Source organism: Octopus bimaculoides, chromosome 8 (assembly GCF_046866305.1).
Source record: "Octopus bimaculoides isolate indiv1 chromosome 8, ASM4686630v1, whole genome shotgun sequence".
NCBI classification, from domain to species: domain Eukaryota; kingdom Metazoa; phylum Mollusca; class Cephalopoda; order Octopoda; family Octopodidae; genus Octopus; species Octopus bimaculoides.
The window spans coordinates 100,051,490-100,061,489 of NC_142935.1; positions in this window are offsets into that span (position 1 = coordinate 100,051,490).

Here is a 10,000-nt window from a genome sequence, read left to right on the forward strand (position 1 = left end):
AAGTTCCAATACCGACGTGAGACAAGAAATCTGACGTTTCTAGGAAATGTCTTCACGAGAGAAAGAAAACTATTTTTAACTTAATGGTGATACAACTTATATTCATACTGCTGTCTTTGTGATGAGCTCAGATTCAGTCTCTCTCTTTTCTCTCTCTCCTTCCCTTACTCCTTCCCTTACTCCCTCTCTCTCTCTCTCTCTCTCTCTCTCTCTCTCTCTCTCTCTCTCTCTCACTCTCTCTCTCTCTTTGACGAACAACTCATATTTATTGTCTTCTCTCCCCACACACATCCAAAAATTTGAGAGCTCCATTAAACGGATTTTACTCATGTGGACCTACCCTCACTAGTTTCTTCAATCTCTGGTTTTTCTGTCATTGTATCGCCACACATTGCTTCTTGAAGAAGAAACGTGGATAATGGAATCGAGGGTCAATGGTCTCTGCCATGTCAGTGCCATTTTCGTCTCTCTATATCCGAGACATTTAAACCTCACCCGTTTCAGGTCACCATGGTTTAGTCATTCTGTACGAGAGAATCGCTGTAAACGCTATTAAAATAAGGAGCATTTTGTTGACCTGCAGTGCTGAGCTCAACTCCCCAAACAGCTTACAACGTTCTGGACTTTATTACTTTCTCCTACATGGCTGTTTCATAATGAAAGCGCTACTTTTCCAACATTCGGACTGACTTGTTGAACAAATTTCCATTATTCATTTTCTGTGTTTCCTTATTTTCATCACGTTTTGTTTTTGGCGATTTTCGTCAAACTCGAATATTTTTACATGGAGTCGATAGTATTGTCCACTGTTCGAACGTTCGAACCATTCATCTGTAAGCAGGAGGCTCGAGGAGACTTCGTACACGAAACATCTGGTGCTATACATTGTCTTTCTCGCAAAAGAAACACTTAACTTTGCCAAATTCCTGTGTAAGCTATTAGGTTGTCAAGAAAGTACTTGCGGAAATTTAAATTTTGGTTTTAGATTATGTATTTTCAAATTAATTTCCGTTAAATTACTTCGACTTTATACATCATTTTAAAACCCGTTTTTCGCTCTATCTAATCGTGTTACTCTTTTTCTTTATGAATAATTAGGCCATTTTTTCCGGAACGTTGAATGCAACATGAACAAAAAGCAAATTCACACAATTTTCTTATTCCAGTTCAAGCTAGGCTGAAAAACTGTTGAAACAGCTCGCGATATCAACGATGCGTTTGGACCAGGAACCACAATGGTGGTTCAAGAAATTTCGTAGCGGTGACGAGATGATAAGCGTAGTGGTCGGCCATCGGAAGTTGGCAACGATCAACTAAGAGCCTTAGTCGAAGCGAATCCACGCACAACTGTTCGAGAGCTTGCTTCTGAATTAGACGTAACGTATACGACAATTTCCAACCACTTGAAAGAGATTGGAAAAACAAAAATACTTGAGAAATGGGTGCCGCAGGAATTGAACGACCCCCCCCCCCAAAAAAAAAGAACGCCGTTTTGAAGTGTCGTCTTCCCTTTTACGCAACAAGAACGACCCGTTTCTCGACCAGATTGTGACTTGCGATGAAAAGTGGAATCTTTTCGACAACCGGCGACGCTTAGCTCTGTGGTTGGACGCCAACGAAGCTCCACGGCACTTCCCAAAGCCAAAGTTGCACCAAAAGAAGGTCATGGTGACTGTTTGGTGGTCTGCGGCTGGTCTCATCCATCACAGCTTTTGGATCCAGGCGAAACCATTATGGAGAAGTACTGTCAACAAATGGATGAAATGCATAAGAAACTCCGACAACAACAGCCAGCTTTAGTCAATAGTAAAGGATCAATTTTTCTCCACGACAACGCTCGGCCGCACGTCGCACAACTGACCCTGCAGAAGTTGAACGAATTGGACTACGAAACTCTGCCTCATCCGCCATACTCACCAGACTTCTCGCCTACCAACTGCCACTTTTTCAAGCATCTCGACAACTTCCTGCGTGAGAAATGCTTCAAAAACCAAGACTATGCCAAACACGCCTTCAACGACTTCCTCGCCACCAGAACGCAAGTTTTTTACGTTACTGGCATAAATAAACGTGTTTCGCGTTGGCAAAAATGTGTTGATTATGATGGTGTTTATTTCGATTAATAAAGTTTTGTTTGAGCCGAGATATGTGCACCTGAATTTAAAGGTAAAAAACCACAAGAACTTTTTTGACAACCTAATAATATTATAGATTTCTGCCTTTTTGTTCCATGGCTACATTTAATGATGCATTTTTGCTTGTTGAGGTCGACAATAAAATATCTTTGTGGTTCTTTGCCACCAGAAATAGAAACCAAATCTCCAACTCGTATCGAGCTTTCTTAAACAAAAGAATATATTGGAAAACATAAACCTACATTCGTTGTTTAAAAGGACAAAATGGCTACGGATGGAACCTCTTTTTATCCTAGGTGTGATTAATCGTGTCTGAACTGAGGCGATGCAACAACAACGAATGCTTTCCAAGAATGAAATGAACAGCAAATAGTAAACTAAAGAAATAATAAAGTTGAGGCGATGAAGAGAAAAAAGTCATCGAGTTCCTGTTTGCGATGCTTGCAAAAAAAAACAAAACAAAAAAAAAGTTGTGCAGACTTTGTTTACTTGTTCTTAGACAAAGAAGAAGAGAAAAAAGAAGAAGAGAAAGACAGACGTCAAAATGTACCATTATTCGGTTGTATTTCAATTTCCTACAATCATTCCGGCAACTGATTGTCTAAATGTAAAGACTATTAAACTTCCTCTGACCATATACGGCCTTCAATACGCACGCATGCACAATACAGGCATATATACATACATACATACATACATAGGTATATACATTCATACATATACATATATATGTGTATATATATGTGTGTATATGTATATATATATATATACACACACACACATATCAATATATACGAGATGCGTGTGTAATAAACGAACTTATATATGCACATTATAAATGTGCATCCTGTTTTATACTATACTTCCGTGCACAAGATGTGATTATAATATCCGGTGATGTATACAACTTCCGGTCTAAAGACAGAGACGGAACATGAAATAAATACAGAGAATAGTGCAAGAGATTGTTTTTTTATTGCCGCACTATATATATATATATATATATATAGAGAGAGAGAGAGAGAGAGAGAGATTTATATATGCACGCATACACATATATACATACATGTATATATATACATACATATAATTATTTACATATATATATATATATATATATATATATATATATATATATATAAATGTGTGTGTGTGTGTGCGTGTGTGTGTGTGTGTGTGTGTGTGTGTGTGTGTGTGTGTATGCATACATACATACCAGAAGAGCTGCTAATAGTCTCATGCTTTTATGATACTTGATAATTATTTTCTCAAGTATTATACAGCTCGTTGTTATTGTTGTTGTACATGGAAATTTACCCGTTTTCTTCCTCTCGTTTATTTTACGTCACTTTAGCAATTTTCTTGTTTACTTTGTTGTGTATCTTCATACTACGCATGAGCAAAGTTGTGCTTAAACGCATTGAAGTCGTAATAATCTCATCTTTGTTGAATCACATTGTTTAACGTGTTCAATTTGAGAACAATGATCCTGGTTTGTGAGCTATTACTAGGTCTCTCTTTCTTATCCTCGCTCTACACTAAAATAATGACATCACTATAACATAAAATAGGTTTGACTGAAAGAAATTTCAGCAGTTACTACGGCAGCCACACTTCATCTGTCCAAAACGAAGAAAAAAGAATTTCTCAAGTTCCGTGTGAAAGTTGAAAAATTAAAGATTATTTATATCTGGAAACTGACGCGGAATTAATATTTCTAACACCAGTTGCGATATAAAGAAGCAAAACAAACCATACGACAATGCTTCCAAGATCTTACATGTCAAGAAGAAATTTTTTTAGATAAGCGCAAGACCCAAAATAGTTTCATAAATAAGAAATCTGAAATGTTGACCAAGTGCAGACATATTAATAAATTCTTCCTAGTTAATTTTTATCGAATGATGCAATTCGCTTAATGTATGATGATCTTGCTTCTAACTTTACAGCATATTGGCTTTTTATATTTCCTAGTTTATACCCCAAGTGTTCACAGACTTCCAGTGCAGCTGAAAGAAATCACACAGCAGATTAATACACATAAAAATACCTAAAATTGCTCAATAGTCTCCTGTAGAGAAAAATGTTTCGTATCTGGAGATAAATCTTTATGTGTAGTAATCCGAAACTAGTACTTAATTTATCGACCCCGAAAGGATGAAAGGTAAAGTCGACCTCGGCGGAATTTGAACTCAGAACGTAGAGACAGATGAAATACTGCTAAGCATTTCGCCCGGCGTGCTGACGTTTCTGCCAGCCCGCCGCCGTAGGTTCATAGCGATTATTATTGGAACAATAAGATGCATATCAATCCGTCTTCAGCAAAATAAGGCTGAAGTTGGGATTTTGGGGAGAAATGCAAATCCTTAAATTATAGCTACAAATGATCTCGATATCTGGGATTATAGAAATTCTGCAGGACCTTCTTAAGATTCAAAGGATGATGGTTAAAACAAGATGCTTTCCTTCACAATTTTACTATCAAGGAGGAGGCAGATCAAAATTTGCTCTAAATTAGAAATACCACATACCTACACACATACATACATACATACATACATACATACAGGCATACATACATACAGGCATACAGACATGTATGTCTGTTTTTGTGTCTGACAACCTACTGACTCGTGTTTGTGTAATCAATCATCGTCATAGACTTAAGACACGGATTTCCCAAATCATCAAACGCGTCATAAAGAGGCTAATTTTATGAAATGTCGACATTTATATGATGTCTTTAAGATATTCGCACATACTTGTCATTTGGGCAACTTTGAATCTCTTTCTCTCTCTCCCCCTCTCCCCCTCTCTCCCTATATCTGTCTCTACCCTTCTCTCTCCCTCCCTCTATTTCTCTCACTACACACACACACACACACACACACATATGCATATATGTATATGTATATATATATAGGCGCAGGAATGACTGTGTGGTAAGTAGCTTGCTTAACGACCACATGGTCCTGGGTTCAGTGCCACTGCGTGGCACCTTGGGCAAGTGTCTTCTATAGCCTCGGGCCGACCAAAGTCTTGTGAGTAGATGTGGTAGACGGAAACTGGAAGAAGCCCGTCGTATATGTATATACATATATATATGTATGTGTGTGTCTATGTTTCACATACACTCACTCACACACATGCACACACATGCACACATGCACACACATGCATACATGCCCGCATACATACATGCATGCATAAAGAGACACAACTGCGTAACCCGTTTGTGTCACGTTGATGCGTTCTACAACCTGAGGAAAATCAATGCAGAAACGAGTGTGTGTGTGTGTATAGATATCTATGTGTGTATCTATGTATATCCGTATGTATGTGAATGTGTTTGTATGTAACCTCATTAATAAACCTTTTGTTTCCTTTAATCGTCAACGTCGCAGTACCTTTCTCTCTATTTTCCCCAAAAACTGAAAAGAATTTTTTTGGTTCCAGATTGTAAATATTATAAAATCAGAAGAATAGCAGAATCGATAGAGCCGCAAACACAATGCCACGCCATTTCCATATTCTTTACTTTCAGATCCCGCCAGATCCCACTGTCTTTCATCCTTCAAAGCTCAATAAAATATGGTACCAGTGAAGCAATAGTGAGAGATCGTAATCGACGAGAACCTTCCAAAAGGAAAAAAAAAACAAAAAGGGTTAAGGCCTGGTGCCTTCCACAGAAATGAAAATCTGTGTGTGTCTGTTTGTATGCACTGTGTATACACACGCACACACACTCACGCACATACACACGCACGCACACACACATTGTAAACGACTTAAGTTGTACTTAAGTGTGTATATATATATATATATATATATATATATATATATATATATATATATATATATGCATTTTACGAGACAAACGTGTGTGTGTATTTGCATTTATATGTATGAATGTATGGAGAAAGAGAGTTGAGATTGTGAGAGTTAAGGGCGATATGAAGAAGAAGAAAAAAGGGAGAGGGAAAATAAGGGGAGATAAAATGAAGGCGGGGCAGTTTTATGCGTCCAGGCTCGATACGCCCATAAATATTGAAAGCTTAACGATCTGCAGTCGGCGGCCATTTCTGTTAGACAAATAAAGAGAAGGGAATAGAATAAATAAATAATTTAATAAATAAATAAACGAAAGAAAGAAGGAAGGAGAGACAGGAGTAATGGAAGGGAGAAGACGAAGAAGAAAAATGTAAGAATTCTAATGATGGACGAAACCTTGTTTGGTGTGTGGGTGTGTGGGTAGGATGGGGAGGGTTTAACGAAAATCACCGTGATCATCATTATCATCAACACCCCCCCCCCACCACCACCACCGCTATCATCATCATCATCATCATTATCATCATCATCATCATCAACAGCATCATCATCTTCACCACCACCACCACCACCATCATCATCACCAGCATTTCACTATATGTAACCCCACACTTTGTATTGTGCCTCTCATCCTTCGCCCTGGCGAAAAATTAAAAAAATCATTATTATTGTTGTTATTGATGTTTTTGTTGTTATTATTATTATTATTATTATTATTATTATTATTATTATTATTATTATTATTATTATTATTATGTCACTCAATAAAGGCGCCCGTTGTAGTATTAAACTTGCTACGTACACGGAGGAGGCGGAGGCGGAGGGGGGGGGGGGGGGCAAGAATTCATAAAAGTGCTTCTTGTTCGAATAAATTGGTCCTAAGTGACACGAGATCGTCCAAAGAGATATGGCGAACGCGAAGGACATTCGCCTTTTACAAACTGTTTCGCCGATAGATGTCACTGCTTGCTTGTTTGTTAATGTTTGTTATTGTTATCATCGGTGTTGTTGATGTTCTTGTTGGCTCTTCTTTTATTTATTTATTTATTTATTATTTATTTATTTATTCATTTATTATTTTAATGGAAACTATAGTTTTTTTTTCACTTACAAAAAGTATTTGACAACTAAATAAATAATAAATTTTAAACTACCGATTTTTGGGGGGCGGAGGTCAATATTTTTAAACAAGTGAAAACTTTATTTAATGGAATAAAGGATATTTTTGCACTTACATTATTATTAATATTATGATTATTATTATTATGATTATTATTATTATTATTATTATTATTATTATTATTATTATTATTATTATTATTATTATAAATATTATATGCTATATTACTTAACAGGAATGTTATTTTGAAGACCGGTGACAAGTCTCCTCAAACATGGAGAATCTTTCTTCGGATCCTCACAGAATAGAAGATTGCACTTTTTTTCTGCAGGTCGGCCATACTGAGTCTGGGTTCCAATATCTTTTTCAGCCTCTTATGTAGCAGTTTCCTGTTGCCATTGTTGTTGTTATTTTCATCATCATCATCATCCTCACCACCACCACCACCACCACCACCACCACCATCATCATCATCATCATCATCATTATGGGCGATGAATTGGGGGGATCGTGAGATCATCGGACCACATGTCTTGCATTATCTGTTCTGGTTTTTGTGTCACCGAGTTCCACGTTTCCTTTCATCCATTCGGGGTCGATAAAGTAAAGTACCAACCAGTATTTTAATATTTTCTTTTTTCTTTCGCCGTATTAATTCCCAGGCGATAACAGGGGTGGTTCAACGATGAAATTACATTGAAATTACAATGAAAAGAAATTGCATTAACACAGCAAAACAGATTCCAAGCAGAAAAAAAAATCTAAACATTTATAAACACACAAACTTACAAACTAAAAATACACAGAAATACATACATACACAGCACACTCAAATGCACTGACGTATGCGAGTGTGTGTATGTGTTTGCGCGCGCGCGCGTATATGTCTATGGTTGGAGACAAACAGATTGACAAACCTTCAGATAGAAAAAAAATATAAATTTTCTTATGGTTTAATATCAACGTGTATGACCAAATTCTATTTTTATAATTCTTAATAAACATGCAGACTATTTACAACTGTTTCACACCCAAATGGCACCCATTTTTAAAATATATTCTAAACAACCTGTTTTTTCGTTCAAAAACTAAGGATTTTTCATGCATTTCTTTTAAATAGAAGCAACAGAGATTTATTTTATATCCTTATATCAAGCGTTTTTTCCGTCCGTTATCTTTTAATATCATAAACAAAGTGACATGGAGACTCTATCATAATCAGCGAACCTTAAAAGCTTAAGTAACTGATACTTTTCCTCATCTCCAAACAGTTTGTTCTTTCGAATGGAATTTGGGACCGGAATGATTTTGATTTTTATGTTTACATTTATTTGATTTCTATTTAAAGTATTCCCCCCCCCCCCCCCCCCGCTCCCCGCAACGAAACCTATTATGAGGCGACTTTGAAGCTGACACAAATAAACAAATAACATGCTAACCTAAGGCTTTTGCTAAATTAGTCTTGCTCTGAATTTCAACAGGTTGCTTTACAAACTTCTGTTGTCGAGAAATAAATTTAAACAGCGAACATTATTAAAAAATAAAATAATAGGGACGACATCACTTCAAAAAGAAAACCACCCACAGCATCCGCTGCCAGTTCTCTTATAGTATGATGAATTGCTCTTATTCAGCAAGTTCCAGACAAGCCGAACCGCTTATATATTTGTTCTAAAATAATTTGTTGAAGTCTCTCTTTTGAAATGTAACTTTTATTTTATTTCGAAGATTTCTTCCTTAATTTTTTAAACTTTTTACCGCAATGGATTGTGGTGGATTGGCAGAATCACGAAGGAGATGAACAGTATTTGGTGGTGTTTAGATATGGCTCTTTACGTTGAGATTTGAACTCCCGTTGACGTTGGCTTTGTTCTTTCGATCTCCGACGAATAAGGTATTGAATTTTTTTTTTTTCATTTAAGTTTGTGTTATCATCTTTAAATGCAGTGAGCATCGAAAATAATTGTGCTGTGAGGAAATGAGTAATATTGCTTTGAATATCGTGAGGTACGGGAGACAACTCTTGACATATTTCGAGCTTATTCGATCTCCTCAGCGAAAACGTTTCACGGTATTTGCCCTGAAGTAGGGATGAAAGAAGATAATATATGATAGAAGTTGATGCATGATTTCGGGGGGATTGTGGCGCAGGAGACATCGCCACTGAAATGGCAGATGAAGCAGAAGAACTCACTATGGTCAGTAGTTCAGAAGACAAGGCAGCAAGATGTTTAGTGCACCTAGGACACACTCTTGATGGCATACAGACTTGTGAGCAACATCTGTGGAAGGGATTGGGAACACATGGACATTACTGTACCTATAGTAAGCCATGAATGTTTAACTGCTCGAAGTGTGATCGTTGATATTCAATCTGCTGAGAGTAGATGACACACCTACGAACAGGAAAAGTCAGAGAGGGGAAGATAGTCACTCTGGCCGATTAGTCTTTCCAGAATCTCCGATGTTGTTGTGGGGTGAGGAAAAAGTTATCATAAAACCGAATGCTTTCAACAGAGAAAGCTCTGCTAAAATCTCCCAAGGATCAGACAGTGGGATCAAACCAAACCACGGAATCAGTCTACCATCAAAGCTCCTAATGACGAACAGAAACATCTGTAAGTCAATAATGTAAGAAAAAAAAGAAAAGAACCGAACCAGGATTTGGTCATGATTCTTGCAACAGAGTTAGCGTCGAAGGCCATGTGGTGGTGAAAACCTTAAGAGTGGGGTTTAGCTGATTACGTCAACCATAGCAGTGGTGTTTTATTTTATAAATTCAGGAAGGATTAAAGACAAAGTTTATCTCAGCAAGATTTGAACTCAGAACGTTAAAGGACGTAACTAGATACCACAAGGCATTTTGTCCGAGGCTCTTATGATTCAGCCAATTTGTCACTCTTATGTATTTAAT